We start from the raw sequence: 16,589 nt of genomic DNA, 5'->3' as shown, positions 1-16,589 counted from the left end.
GCATGGATATGCTGGCATGGGCGCACGACAGCAAGGTGTTCAGCACCTGTGCGAAAACAGTTTGAGATGAGTGTCGGTAAAATACACCGTTGTTGTTGTGGTGGTCCAGAGACTGGTTTGATGCACCTCTCCATGCTACTCTATCCTGTACAAGCTTCTTCATCTCCTAGTACCTATTGCAACCTACATCCTTCTGAATCTGTTTAGTGTATTCATCTCTTGGTCTCTCTCTACGATTTTTACCTTCCACACTGCCTTCCAATGCTAAATTTGTGATCTCTTGATGCCTCAGAACATGTCCTACCAACCGGTCCCTTCTTCTTGTCAAGTTGTGCTACAAACTCCTCTTCTCCCCAATTCTATTCAATACCTCCTCATTAGTTATGTGATCTACCCATCTAATCTTCAGCATTCTTCGGTAGCACCAAATTTCGAAAGCTTCTATTCTCTTCTTGTCTAAACTATTTATCGTACATGTTTCACTTCCATACATGGCTACACTCCTTACAACGACTTTCTGACACTTAAATCTATACTCGATGTTAACAAATTTCTATTCCATGCAATTGCCAGTCTACATTTTATATCCTCTCTACTTCGACCATCATCAGTAATTTTGCTCCCCAAATAGCAAAACTCATTTTCTACTTTAAGCGTCTCATTTCCTAATCTAATTCCCGCAGCATCACCCGATTTAATTCGACTACATTCCATTATCCTCGTTATGCTTTTGTTGATGTTCATCTTATATCCTCCTTTCAAGACACTGTCCATTCCGTCCAGCTGTTCTTCCAGGTTCTTTGCTGCCTCTGATAGTTTTTATTTTTTCTCCATGGATTTCAAGTCCTACTCCGAATTTTTTTTGTTTCCTTTACTGCTTGCTCAATATATAGATTGAATAACATTGGAGATATGCTACAACCCTGTCTCTCTCCTTTTTCAACCACTGCTTCCCTTTTGTGCCCTTCGACTCTTATAACTGCCATCTGGTTTCTGTACAAATTATAAATAGCATTTCGATCGCTGTATTTTAACCCTGCCACCTTCAGATTTGAAAGAGAGTATTCAACTCAACATTGTCAAAAGCTTTCTCTAAGTCTTCAAATGCTAGAAACGCAGTTTTGCCTTCCCTTAATCTATTTCCTAAGATAAGTCGTAGGGTAAGTATTGCCTCATGTGTTCCAACATTTCTGCGGAATCCAAACTGATCTTCCCCGAGGTCGGCTTCTACCAGTTTTTCCATTCGTCTGTAAAGAATTCGTGTTAGTATTTTGCAGCTGTGGCTTATTAAACTGATAGTTCGGCAATTTTCACATCTGTCAACACCTGCTTTCTTTGGGATTGGAATTATTATATTCTTCTTGAAGGCTAAGGGTATTTCGCCTGTCTCATACTTCTTGCTCACTATATGGTAGAGTTTTGTTAGGTCTGGCTCTCTCAAGGCTGTTAGTAGTTCTAATGTAATGTTGTCTACTCCCGGGGCCTTGTTTCGACTTAGGTCTTTCAGTGGTGTGTCAAACTCTTAACGCAGTATCATATCTCCTATTTCATCTTCATCTACATTCTCTTCCATTTCCATAATATTGTCCTCAAATACATCGCCCTTGTATAGAGCCTCTATATACCCCTTCCACCTTTCTGCTTTCCCTTCTTTGCTTAGAACTGGGTTTTCATCTGAGCTCTTGATATTCATGCAAGTGGTTCTCTTTTCTCCAAACGTCTCTTTAATTTTCCTGTACGCAGTATCTATCTTACCCCTAGTGATATGCGCCTCTACATCCTTACATTTGCCCTCTAGCCATCCCTGCTTAGCCATTTTGCACTTCCTGTCGATCTCATTTTTATGACGTTTGTATTCCTTTTTGCCTGCTTCATTTATTGCGTTTTGTATTTTCTCCTTTCATCAATTAAATTCAATATCTCTTTTGTTACCCAAGGATTTCCATAAGCCCTCGTCTTTTTACCTACTTGCTCCCTTGATTATTTCATCTCTCCAAGCTACCCATTCTTCTTCCTCCCCCCATTCTTGTCAATCATTCCCTAATGCTCTCTTGAAACTCTCTACAACCTCTGGTTCTTTCATTTTACCCAGGTCCCATCTCCTCAAATTCCCACCTTTTTGCAGTTGCTTCAGTTTTAATCTACAGTTCACAACCAATAGAATGCGGTCAGAGTCCCCATCTGCCTCTGGAAATGTCTTAGAATTTAAAACCGAGTTCCTGGCTCTCTGTCTTACCATTATATAATCTATCTGAGATCTTCCAGTATCTCCAGGTTTCTTACATGTATACCACCTTCTTTCATGATTCTTGAACCAAATGATAGCTATGATTAAGTTCTGCTCTGTGCAAAATTCTACCAGACGGCTTCCTCTTTCATTCCTTACTCCCAATTCATATTCACCTACTTCGTTTCCTTCTCTTCCTTTGCCTACTATCGAGTTCCAGTCACTAATGACTATTAAATTTTCGTCTCCCTTCACTATCTGAATAATTTCTTTTATCTCATCATACATTCTCTTCTTCGTCTGCGGAGCTAGTTGGCATATAAACTTGTACTACTGCGGTAGGCGTGAGCTTCGTATCTAGCTTGGCCACAATAATGCGTACACTATGCTGTTTGTAGTATCTTATGCGCATTCCTATTTTGCTATTCATTATTAAACCTACTCCTGCATTACCCCTATTTTATTTTGTATTTATAACCCTGTATTCACCTCTTCCTCCTGCCACCAAACTTCACTAATTCCCACAATATCTAACTTTAACTTATTCATTTCCCTTTTTAAATTTTCTAACCTACCTGCCCGAGTAAGGGATCTGACATTCCACGCTCCAATCCGTAGAACACCAGTTTTCTTTCTGCTGATAACAACGTCCTCCTGAGTAGTCCCCGCCCGGAGATCCGAATGGGGGACTATATTACCTCCGGAATATTTTACCCAAGAGGACGCCATCATCATTTAACCATACAGTAAAGCTGCATACCCTCGGAAAAAATTACGACTGTAGTTTCCCCTTGCTTTCAGCCGTTCGCAGTACCAGCACAGCATGGCCTTTTGGTTAGTGTTACAAGGCCAGATCAGTCAATCATCCAGACTGTTGCCTCTGCAACTACTGAAAAGGCTGCTGCCCCTCTTCAGGAACCACACGTTTGTCTGGCCTCTCAACAGATACCATACCCCTCCGTTGTGGTTGCACCTATGGTGCGGTTATCTGTATCGCTCAGGCACGCAATCCTCCCCACCACCACCAACGACAAGGTCCATGGTTCATGAGGGGAGTAAGGGAGGGGGGGGAATACACTAAACATGATAATAAAATAATAAAACAGTACGGAAAATAAAGGTATTAAAAGCTGGAAAAGTACGTGTGTACCCACGCAGAAGCACGGAGCGGAGCATCGCGCCAACATTAAAACATTAATTAAACAGAAAGAAAGTGGTGTAATGAGTTAATACAATTTATCAGATCGACGTAATTGGCTGACCCCAACAATAAAAAAGGACGAACCAGCGACTCTGCAACACACTCAAATCTCTAGCCCAAAAAGTTAGGCCACAGTTCAGACACATCACAAAACTGTATAACTTTGGGCACACTCGTCTCATCGTCAGCTAAAATAAAGGGCAGATCCTCCCCCCTTCGGTATTTGCTTCTGCCCTTGTATCACGGTATAAAATGTACTCTGTTATGGCGTATAGAAATTTGCACGCCACAAGCGTCACAAAACGGGGGATCCTTTCGCCGTAGCAAAAAGCCACGTGTAAGAGGACAGTGCCGAATTCAAATATGTGTGAGGGTGCATGAACTTTCTATGCAGTGCAGAAACGACAGCCTGCAAGGTAATAGGACTCTGAGCCACATCTTGTTCTCTGCAGGCCTCCTTGGCAGCCCGATCGGCCTGTTCGTTTCCCCTTATCTCTCCATGCCCTGGCACGCAGCAGAAATACCTGCTTCTCTGCCGTTCGGACAAGTATAGTTGCTCACAAATCAGCTAGGCCAATTTGTCAGTAGGTTATAGATTTTGTAACAATTCTAGGGCTCTAAGGGAATCGGAGCACTCATCATCAAAGGAAACATCCCGGCATTTGTCTGGAGCGATTTATGGAAATCTGCATGGCCAGATGCGGATTTGAACCGCCGTCCTCCCGAATGCGAGTCCGGTGTGCTAACCACTGCGCCACCTCGCTCGGTGGTGTTACGGTAAGACGGTGTTTTCTTGTGGTTAGGGTGTGATCCCCTCATTGCCCTTAAGAACTAAATGCAGAAGGATATGAACACACTTATGTAGTACTTACGGTTAGGTTAGTGGTGTTTAACGTCACGTCGACAACGAGGTCATTAGAGACGGAGCGCAAGCTCGGGTTAGGGAAGGATGGGGAAGGATATCGGCCGTGCCCTTTCAAAGGAACCATCCCGGCATTTGCCTGAAACGATTTAGGGAAATCACGGAAAACCTAAATCAGGATGGCTGGAGACGGGATTGAACCGTCGTCCTCCCGAATGCGAGTCCAGTGTGCTAATGTAGTACTTACAGTAGAGGAACAATTTGGGGACGATGATAGTTTGTATCAGAATGGCAGTGCACACTGTCATAAAGCCACATCAGTGAGGTAGTTGTTTGTCTATAGTAACGTTGCTGAAATGAACTGACCTCACGGGAGTTCCGACCTGAACCCAATGGAAGAAATTTGGGAAGAGTTAGACCGTCGACATCGCTTTAGACACCAGCGTCCAACCTTCTCTGGTTTCGGCTCTTGAAGAAGAGTGGACCGCCATTCCTCCATAAGCATTCTGCAACCTCACTGAAAGCGTCCCCAGCAAAGTTCAAGTTGTTGTAGAGGCAAAGGGTGGACACACCCAATATAATTGTCCACAAATAGATATGCGGATACTTTTGATCACAGAGTGCAGTACTGTCGTGTTCATGGGCTATCAACAATCTTGATTGCTGTAGTAGGGATAAAGGTGGATACGTATCTAAACGTTTGTCATTTCTTCTTCCATAACAAATAAGGTCATCGCTGCTGGTAAACTTTTCAGGATGTGAGGTCGTGGTCCAAGAAACTCTTCTGTTCCTGACGTCTTGTCCAGACCTGCACTGGACATTCTCACAGGCGCTCCTCCTCTGAGTCTTGCCGGAGGTGCGCCTCTGAGAATGTCCAGCGCAGTTCTGGACAAGACGTCAGGAGCAGAAGAGTTTCTTGGACCACGACCTCATATCCCAAAAGGTTTACCTGCAGCGATGTCATCCGGTCGTGAAAGCCTTCATTCTGTGAAATACGGTCATTCCCTAATGGAAGCTAACAGCTTGGACAGCTCTTAAGTCGACTGGACGGTTGCAGAATTCTAAACAATTTTATTGTTGTGCTCACAATCAGCACGCAGCGATTGGAAGAAACTGGCTCTTAATTTGTAGATTTTTCTCGGTGTCCCCACCGCATTCATTTAACGAACTCGCACATCCTGCAAAATTAATGTTGGAGACAATTTGTATTTGTTGTGCCATTTCTGCCGATAGCGCTCCTCGTGTAAACGGCACGTTCAACATTGGGATATGAGTTCGGATGATTCTTCCAGATGATCACAGTAGTTTTCTTTTCATATGGTGGGCGAACATGAATCCATTTCAATGAGGAATAGTGATGCATACTTTCCAATTTCATTGAAAATGGTATCAACAGTGGAGCAGAGAAACCATTAATCGTGCTTTACATTCCTACCGTCTTTCACAATAGAAAAAAGAAGCGCAAAGTAAAAGCTGTCACTAACGAAGGAGAGTATCGATTCTCCATCCGGAAAGAGAAATGAACAGTATTAGCACACACTTAATTACACACCTGTTTCAAATAAAGGAAGTAATTACTTTCCACGATAGAAAGGTTATTTGTAAACGTTATTTGCACGTTAATATAAAGTATTACCAGACACTTCTGGAATGCCTTTTTTCCATTCCATGAAACTATCTCAAAAATGGTCATCAGCTGTAACATTACCTGAAGCAACTCGAAGTTAAGTTTCCAGAGCTAGAAATGATTGAAAAAGAGGAGTTAAGTTTCTCTACGGAGTACCCATAAGAGGCAGTTTGGGCAGATGCATTTCCCCCCACCGCCATCCTAGTAATACGGATCAGTCCAGCCATGGGCTGGCACAACTCGTGTGTGTTATTCATAACTGATTTAAAGTCACTACTGTTTGAACTTTAGTCCTGTCGGTTAATAAAATAGGTGACACTTGTAATTAGCAACACCAGTGATTCCCAGAAGTAATCCATCTACTTCCATATAAATTCCTTCTGTTTATTGTCGATTGCTTTACATGTAATGTTTTCTGTAGTTTAGTTGGTTGCGTGGTGAGCCATGCTACACGCAGCGGGCCACGGTGGCGATCAGATATCTGACCCAGCCATTTGTCAGTTCTGCTGCCCACGAGTCACGTCCTTATAATTTTTCAGATAATACATCCTACACGTTATGGGGTCCAGGGCTACGCTCACAGAAGTGGCGAACACCTGCATTTCCGGAGAGTCTCATTTTTTATAAGCAGGGACAACCAGCGAAAACACACTTCAAAGGAACTTTGTTTTGTGCCGAAACGTCGTCCTCCAGGACGCTGCTTTAAATGGGGAGAATACCTTCTGACCTAAAATATTGTAAGAGAGCTTCTCATTGGCTAACCTAAGAAACAGCAGTGTAGGTACAGGTAGGACACCAATTTCCGAGAAGTTCGGATGTGGAGCCGAGCGTATTGACTGAAATAGCAAACTTATCTGGGGAGTGGGAGATTTTTTTAAGAACTGCTTGTGTGTGTTTTGTATAAATTGATTATGTGTAAACCTTTCGCTAAGAAGTAAGGTTACTCTTGTTAATAAACATGTCATTGGCCAGCATTTTGCAGAACTTCCTTCATTGGCACACGAGTGTCTAATGGATCGATAGAGTGGACTAAGAACTCTTTGCCAGTAGAGAACACACTTCGTCTTGGGAATGGAGGAGAGTGGGATGTGGTGCAGAAGACTTCACTTGGGGACGTAAAAGAAGGCTGATGTGTCACAGTCCGCAGCAGATCACGGGGCCATCTACACTCCATGCATCTGAGTGCTGAGTGTGGAGAGCGATCACAGCTTGGGCGAGCAGGGTACAAGAATTACCGTGTGTCTTTAGGCGCACTGTTCGGATTAGCCACATTTCGCAAATCCATTACTTTTCCCGGGTGATCGTACATTCATTCCTGGCTCAACCAGCAATGTTAGTTGTACGTGTAGTTTCTAATTTTCCCATGATTCCCATGTAGATTACTGTCTTGTTCCATTCACTTGACGCACACAGTCTTTGTCAGAATAAAACTTTTATCCATTCTGGATTTGGATTTGTTAAAGGTTTCAGGAATTACTGCAACAACCGCCGATTTTTCTTCAATTTTTATTTATTCATGACCGGTTTCTAATCGCCTGGCGATTCATCATCAGATGATACAATTTAGTTTGCAGTATTATGGGGGTCGTGCATCTGTGGCAAATATAGAGACGAAAAAGTGAACACTATGTGGAAAGAATATTGAGATTGTAGGATTAATTTGATGGTAATACTCACCGTTTTTATTCTTGTTGCAAGCACTGCTCTGGAAGACATAATGTATGCTTTACAGTATCGTTAAACAAACAAAATAATTCACAACATGAAAACAACCTGCCCACTATATCACAAATCAGGTATATACAAATTAACTTGTGACAGTTGTTCTTGCTACTACATAGGACAGACAGGAAGAAATTTTGAAATCCGATACAAAGAGCACACTGACGCACTCCGTTTAAATAATTTAAATAAATCCACTTTTGCAGCTCATTTAGCCCAAAATAGTCATTCAATCACAGATATAAAAACCAACCCCCACATCCTACACATTATACACAAAGGAATAAAAATGGACCTCTTGGAACGACTAGAAATTTTCATGCATAACAGTAAACCACCACACACCATCTTAAATGAACAAATTGATTTAGCAAATAACCCATTCTTCCAAAATTTTAAAGAGTCCTTAAATTTCAAAAACTAATAAATGCTGTACTCATCCACTCCGATACCCATTCCCCACCTCACTCATACCACACCTAAACGTCATCCTCGCTACCTCTTTTTTACACACACACACACACAATCTCCCTCTCTCTCTCTCTCTCCTTCTCTCTCTCTCTTTCTCTCTCCCTCCCTCCCTCCCTTCTCCCCTCCCATACCTCCATCCCTTTTCCCCCCCTTCCCCCTCCCTCCCCTCTCCATATGTATACTCTCCTCTTTATCGAGCAATGAGAAACATGCCAAACATAACTTCACTACCAGAAATATTTTCCTAAACGCTTTGTTGTAGGTTTTGTAAATACATTAAAAATTTGCAATGTAAAAACATAATACTAATTTTTATAAAGAAAGTAATGTAATAAATATAATTTTTATCATGAATGCCACACAAATTAAAAAATGAGCAAAGAAAATCTCTGCCTCCACAAAACTCTTTGGAGACAACAGCCACACTCTTTGGTTTGTTTATATTTTGTAAAGTATGTGGGAGTCATCATCGGTGGGAAAGTGTCGGTTTCACCTGATATTTAACGATACTGGAAAGCATATTTTATGTCTTCCAGAGGAGTGCTTGCAAGAAGAATAAAAACAGTGAGTAATACCACCAAATTAATCTTACAACCTTAATATTCTTCCCACATACAGTGCTCACTTTTGCGTCTCTATATTTTCCACAGATGTAAGACCCCCACAATACTCCAAACTAAATTGTAACATCTGATGATGAATCACCAGGCGATTCGAAACTGATCATGAATAAGTAAAAATTGAAGAAAAAACGGCGATTGGTTGCAGTAATTCCTGAAACCTTTGTCAGGATATTGAAGTGTTAGATTACAACTGTCCCATATCAATAACTGTTATATTTCTTATTCTTTGTATTATTTGTGACTGAACAGAACCTGTAATAGCTTGTTACTCATGTATGTCAGTAGTTAACTTTGTACTAAACACGGATTAGTGTGGACCACTATTTCATTTCATAGTTTGTTGAAAACCCTCTTTATTATATTTTGTGGGTACAATAAACATGTCTCATATCTGCTAGGGCCAACGTTGATCTGTTAGTTACTAGTCCTATTTGTCTTTTATCGTACATAGAATAGCAAGTAAAACGCAGCTAGATTTTGCCAACACATGACTGAAATCATCTAGTTTAGTTATTTTAGCTTCCCACATGTTCAATGACAACACGTTGTTTGTTGTAATTACTTTTATTTTGTAGTCATGATAATTTTATATGATAGAATTACAGATTCTGTCATATTGTACGTAATTAATTCACAAGCATTTGTACAGTACATCGTATGGCTTTATTAATCTAGTGAGGATAGAGCTTTAGTAATGAATGGCAATTGTTCTCTTTCATCTTAAATAAATTGTAGCTAATTTAATACAGCTTGCTTGTAATTTTATCAACAGCATACGATAACCACCAGTTTTGTTGCTTCAGCGCTCTTACATTTTCAGTGGTAATGCGTCTTCTGTAACTACGTAACTCACAACTTATGATCACTCTGTGAGATCTGAATTACCGTCCCTGATGTAATTTACACAATTAACTGTATTTCATAGTTGTCTACTTACTGACACACATGTCACTTGGCGATGCAATTTGGTATAAGCACTGTAACCTATTCCCTTGTTGTTGTGCACAACTGCATTGTAAACTTTTGTTCGTTTCTATTTTTCATTTGTTTGGATTGTTAGTGTGTTCCTTAATATTAGTTCTCTATCTAAGGTTTTGTTATTGCTTGTAACGATTGTGATTGCACAGTCGACTATCGCCATCGACAACTGCTGTACTATATTTACATGTTTACCTCTCTTGCGGAGCGGTCCTGTTTCGCCAGTTTACTGTACACTGCATGCCGTGTCTGCTCTCATACTTGCGCCAGGCCGTCGGCAGAATATTTACGATCATTGTCTTTGAATTTGGTTGGTTGGTAGGTACTCAGAGAGCTCACAGGATAAGTTTACAATTGTGGACGGGGCCGTAAACAGTTACTGTGAATTGCACAATCAAACACATAACTTTGTTTTTCTAAGAACCACTTATTTACACATTGCTTTAAAAGATCACAATTCGACAATACGGCTGAAGGCCTAGTTAAAGGAAACTTGAGATGCTTTCTGGGCTGAAGGCCCAAAACCACACAAAAGCAAGAACGGCTGAAAGCCTGGCTTAGAAATCAAAAGCAATTAAAAACAGATGGTAAATTTTTTTTGAGAAAACATACAATTGAAAACAATTAGCTGCTGAAGGCCTGTACTACACGTCTCAAGGACAACTACAATTTTTAAAAAAGTTAATAAGCAATTTTTTCTAACCAAGAAATTTCTTTTTAAACTTACAACAGAATGGCCAAAAGCCTAATTAAAGAAAAATTAAATTATTGCACAGCTGAAGGCCACAAAGAAATATGAAACAATCGCTGGAGGCCTGAACAACAAGTAAGACAAACAATTTAAAATAAACCCCTTCCTTATTATAAAAAATTTTCCTTTAAGAATACACACGGCTGAGGACTTTATTAAAAGGGGTTCACATAAATCTTTGGCTGAGGGCCACACATAATACATCGAACAACTAACGGCTTAGGGCCTGGATTACAAACAATTTCAGATAGAATAAATTTTAAGAAAACAATTTTTTTTAATAAAATCAATCTTCAAAATTTTAATTTAACACGACTGAAGACCTTTATGTAAAATTTAAAAAGATCTGAATTAATACACGGCCAAAGGCCTCACACATTACTCCAAAGTAAGATGAAAAGGTCGCTCAAAAGTAAGGTGAGGTGAGACAGGCAGCCAAGAGCTGAAGTTAAATAATTGGATGGCAACCCAAACTAGGGATGGCCCAAGGACCGACTAACAATTTAACCAACTCCGTTCCGTCCAACCAACGGCACAACGACGAAGAATATCGACTGAGGACGAGGATACGAACAGCACTATGTCTCCAGAAATTGCTGTCTAAAAACAGCCAAGGGAACAATAACCAGTCTAAGCAAAATATGAACCAAACAACTAAAAGGCTGTCGAACTACATGCCGTGCCGAACAGCATCAACACGGCGAGGAAAGGCACACTGCCAGAAAACTACGCTAACGACCAGGTCAGGTAATTGGGGCGTTAACGGCCACAGGGCAGAAAATGCCGCTGGTGCAGTTCACTGGCAAGTAACAGTCAATTTAATAACTAATCACAATATAGCAAGACGGCTGCAAGATTTCGCTGACTCCAACACATCATACGTTGCTGCTAGCCCAAACGGCCCAGGGAGCAACAACCCACAAATCAACGAAGAGATTTCACAATAGTTGAGCTTTCATAAAAGATTACCTGATCACTCAACTTCAGCGTCTAGGTTCAGTGAGCAACGAACTTTGTCGCAGCTAGCGCCTCACGATCCTACAGCGCGTGCACGCCACTAGCGGTACTGGCCTGGCCTCACGCCAGGGAGATTTCCTCAATGCTCGTCCCAACTGACTGACTGCCTGCAGCACGCAGCCAGCATTAAAATAGCTGCTCAATCAAAACCACGCAAGCTATATGCAGTTCCACGAAAACACTTCCACAAACATCTCAAGCAACACTAAAACCATTGACTGTGGAACAACAAGGACGAATCACAAGTCGACACACACGGAGAACCCAGAAGCGGTCGGCGACCAAATACACGTTGTCTGATGAGACAACTGACTGAACGACCAACCAAGGTCGTCCCTATTCAAGTCATGTGTGTCAGCATAGGTCGGGCGAGTCATGGCTGTCCGGACCTCACTGCTGCTCTGTCCCGACTGAACTCCTGCCGCACGACTACCCGGAAATACTAGCGGTCACTCAGTAGATAGTACGACAGTGCTCTTATCGATAAGCGCTGCTGCTGCTACTCACAGGCAGACAAGCCAGTAACTTAGTGACGCCAGTAAATCGAATAAGAAACGTGACAGCAATACCGCAAAGACAAGGTGTCAAGCAATAAATGGCAAGAACACGAGCCGCGCATGGCACAAACACTACATACATCAAGCAGACCAGTTTGTCATGACTGTAGCACAACTCGGTAATAATTTAGTGTAAGGTTGTTGCCAGTGTGTGCATATTTCATTCGTTAAGATGCTGTAGCCTTAGCCTAATTCCCTGTCATGTTTAACTGCAGGCAACCTTAAGATGTTCAACTAACGAAATCAGACGTAACACAACAAATGTGTAATAATAAAGCTGTGATGGTTTCATTAATTATCTGTTGTACAACACTTTTTTCATCAAACACGTGTAAAGCCCATGGGGAGCGATCTTACTGTCAGCCACTTCCCATTGATGCGGATCATTCTTACATCCACAGGAGTACATCGACGGCTCACCTGTAATCTCACACAGGAATAAAAAACAAATTCTTCCAAAACCTGCCATCTTGCTCCGCCAAATACACTGACAGAATGAAAATCACGCAACCAAAATATAATTACTGTAGAGCAATGAAATTTTGGTAATATATTTGTCTAGGTAACATACTGAGGGCTTTCAAATAATAAAAATGAATGAGGTGTGATGGTGGTCCTCAACCATGTGCCCTCTGACTCAGAGTTGAAATATTAAAAGTTTTGGCTGGTTTCGTTGTCTAGGAGCTGGGATACGTAGTCGCCGCATTACAAGCCAAATACTGCTGAGTCTACAGTATACTATATGAATATGCACTTGAATCGAATGGTCAAAGGTTTCTTCACTCAGCAATTACGAATTTGAATGTAACAGAAATTTATAAATGAGAGATTGACATTAAATAAAATCTGCAGGTACTATTTTTAACGACTTTAAATGATGAGTACGATGGTAGAAGTACCATTAAGAATGCCATTTATTACTGTAAAACACTTATTGGTGTCGATGGTCCAGCAATTAAATTAAATATTAGTTGAATAACAGGGAAACAATAGATCCTACAGCACGTAATTAGCTACGAACAACAGCATAGCTCACGAGACAGTCACTTCTAAACCCATACAATGTCTGCAGTGCAAAAGCCACGGAAATCTCACAAGTGCACAAGTCGGTACTACGAAATATTTCTATCTCTCACGACCACGCGCAAACTGCTCGACTTTCCAAGTATTTCCTGCGACCGTCCAACACTGCTTCCCGTTCAGCCCTCTATGTATCCTGTCCGACCCGAATCCTCCCCCCCCCCCTCCCCCTTCCACGCAGTCTCTCCTTTAACGAGCGCTGTGATTGGCTAGAGCACTCCTGCCATTTCTCCATGCCAACACACACTCACAAACATATTGAAACACATAGGAAATACTGGATTTACGTTTAAATAACTTGAAATTAAATAAATATTCCTACAGCTCGACCAAAAAAATGCTCTAACACACATTATTAAATCCATAAACAAATCAAATAAACATATATAAAATTAATAGAAACGAAAGCAAGCCAGTAGCCTAAGGTCTCTGTGCTTTCTAAAACACAGTAAATATTTAACCAATTTCTTCATGAATAACATATATCAGATAGAAACAAAGACATAGACGAATAAATATATTTATGAGCATGCTGCTACCGTTTTTTCGTGTGGAGTAATTATGGTCTGATGTGATTAATAGTAATCGGCCAATTTCACCTCCAATAACTCATGTACTATTCAAGTTACATGCCCGTAATTCATACCAATTTAGGTTTACACTAATAGCTTTCTAAAGAGACGTCTATCAACAAGACGGGATGAACTGTTTAGATTTTGGAAATCTGTTGCTGGCTGTTACTCGTACACTCCTGGAAATGGAAAAAAGAACACATTGACACCGGTGTGTCAGACCCACCATACTTGCTCCGGACACTGCGAGAGGGCTGTACAAGCAATGATCACACGCACGGCACAGCGGACACACCAGGAACCGCGGTGTTGGCCGTCGAATGGCGCTAGCTTCGCAGCATTTGTGCACCGCCGCCGTCAGTGTCAGCCAGTTTGCCGTGGCATACGGAGCTCCATCGCAGTCTTTAACACTGGTAGCATGCCGCGACAGCATGGACGTGAACCGTATGTGCAGTTGACGGACTTTGAGCGAGGGCGTATAGTGGGCATGCGGGAGGCCGGGTGAACGTACCGCCGAATTGCTCAACACGTGGGGTGTGAGGTCTCCACAGTACATCGATGTTGTCGCCAGTGGTCGGCGGAAGGTGCACGTGCCCGTCGACCTGGGACCGGACCGCAGCGACGCACGGATGCACGCCAAGACCGTAGGATCCCACGCAGTGCCGTAGGGGACCGCACCGCCACTTCCCAGCAAATTAGGGACACTGTTGCTCCTGGGGTATCGGCGAGGACCATTCGCAACCATCTCCATGAAGCTGGGCTACGGTCCCGCACACCGTTAGGCCGTCTTCCGCTCACGCCCCAACATCGTGCAGCCCGCCTCCAGTGGTGTCGCGACAGGCGTGAATGGAGGGACGAATGGAGACGTGTCGTCTTCAGCGATGAGAGTCGCTTCTGCCTTGGTGCCAATGATGGTCGTATGCGTGTTTGGCGCCGTGCAGGTGAGCGCCACAATCAGGACTGCATACGACCGAAGCACACAGGGCCAACACCCGGCATCATGGTGTGGGGAGCGATCTCCTACACTGGCCGTACACCACTGGTGATCGTCGAGGGGACACTGAATAGTGCACGGTACATCCAAACCGTCATCGAACCCATCGTTCTACCATTCCCAGACCGGCAAGGGAACTTGCTGTTCCAACAGGACAATGCACGTCCGCATGTATCCCGTGCCACCCAACGTGCTCTAGAAGGTGTAAGTCAACTACCCTGGCCAGCAAGATCTCCGGATCTGTCCCTCATTGAGCATGTTTGGGACTGGATGAAGCGTCGTCTCATGCGGTCTGCACGTCCAGCACGAACGCTGGTCCAACTGAGGCGCCAGGTGGAAATGGCATGGCAAGCCGTTCCACAGGACTACATCCAGCATCTCTACGATCGTCTCCATGGGAGAATAGCAGCCTGCATTGCTGCGAAAGGTGGATGTACACTGTACTAGTGCCGACATTGTGCATGCTCTGTTGCCTGTGTCTATGTGCCTGTGGTTCTGTCAGTGTGATCATGTGATGTATGTGACCCCAGGAATGTGTCCTGGGACAATGAATTCACGGTGTTCTTATTTCAATTTCCAGGAGTATATAATTTAGTCAGATACTAAACATTAAACTAATAAAGATATTGAAAATCTGATTACACCAACATAACTGTCGTGCAGATAATGGCAATATGCATGTTTCTTTTTAAGGTATCATGATTCCTCTAGCTATTACTAATTTCTACATGAGCTGGGAATTGTCTGCTATTATGGATTTACAAAGTCCGCCATCTTTGGCAGTCCCGGCATACACATCTCCTTTATCGACACAAAGCATAGTCCTCGACACCGCGTCAGCATGGAATTGCCAGCCATGCGGTCGGCCTGGACCACGAGCTGGGGCTGCCCCTCTTCCTCTGGCCAATACCTGCCACCACACGCCTGCTGACGAGCCGTGGTCTGCCGAGCGGCCACGCCAACTCCCATCTTAGAATATTTTCAGGGCGCCGCTACTCGCCCGTTACCACACAATACATAACATTGCAAGATCGCAGGTTATTGTAAACGCTAGATAAGCCATTGCAAATGTGAAATGTTGGTACATTAATAATCCGGTGTAAATGCCAGAATGTTTAACGCAAGCATTCAAATGTGCGTGCATCATGTTGCACAGGTGCCAGGTGTCAGTTTGTGGTATTGAGATTCATGCCCGTTGCGCTTGTTCGGTCAATGTGGGAACAGTTAATACTGTTCGTGGATGATGTTGGAGTTATCCATTGTTGTGTGATTTGTGCTCGATTGGAGACAAATCTGGTGATCGATCAGGCCAAAACAACATGTCGACACCCTGTAGAATGTGTTGAGTCACAACAGTGGTACGTGGTCGATCGTTATCCTGTTTGGAAGCACCCACTGGAATGCTGTTCATAAGTGGTTGCAGAACGAGACGTATCACCAGACTGACGTACAGATATGCAGTCCCGGACGAGCCCCCAGTAACGACGATGCGTAACGGTTGCTGCTGAGTCTACAGGGTGGAGAAAAACAATCTCGCGAAATTTTAACCCTGGATAGCTGATGCCAGTAGGAAACAAAATTGCTAATGTCGTGTAGGTTGACAACGCACAGTTTTTAAACTGCGGAAACTTGGCGCCAAGCGCTCCGATTGGTTGCGGGATTGCCCTGTTGCCGGAAGCTCTGGACAACCAATGACCGCGAATGCTTTGCCTGCTGGAGATCGCGATGTGTGCAAGACACAGTGGTAGCGCACCGGCCTTCCACTTTGGGGGCCTGGGGGCGAATCCGCCGGAGTCCTGACACATACAGTGTAGTTTCGCGATAAGACATACCGGGAACAAACCCGTCGATAGCTATCAGTTCGCGTACAGAAAGTCTTTTTTTTACAAATTGCGTTGTCCATGAAG

Source organism: Schistocerca piceifrons, chromosome 4 (genome assembly GCF_021461385.2).
Source record: "Schistocerca piceifrons isolate TAMUIC-IGC-003096 chromosome 4, iqSchPice1.1, whole genome shotgun sequence".
NCBI classification, from domain to species: Eukaryota; Metazoa; Arthropoda; class Insecta; order Orthoptera; family Acrididae; genus Schistocerca; species Schistocerca piceifrons.
This window is presented reverse-complemented; position numbering follows the sequence as displayed.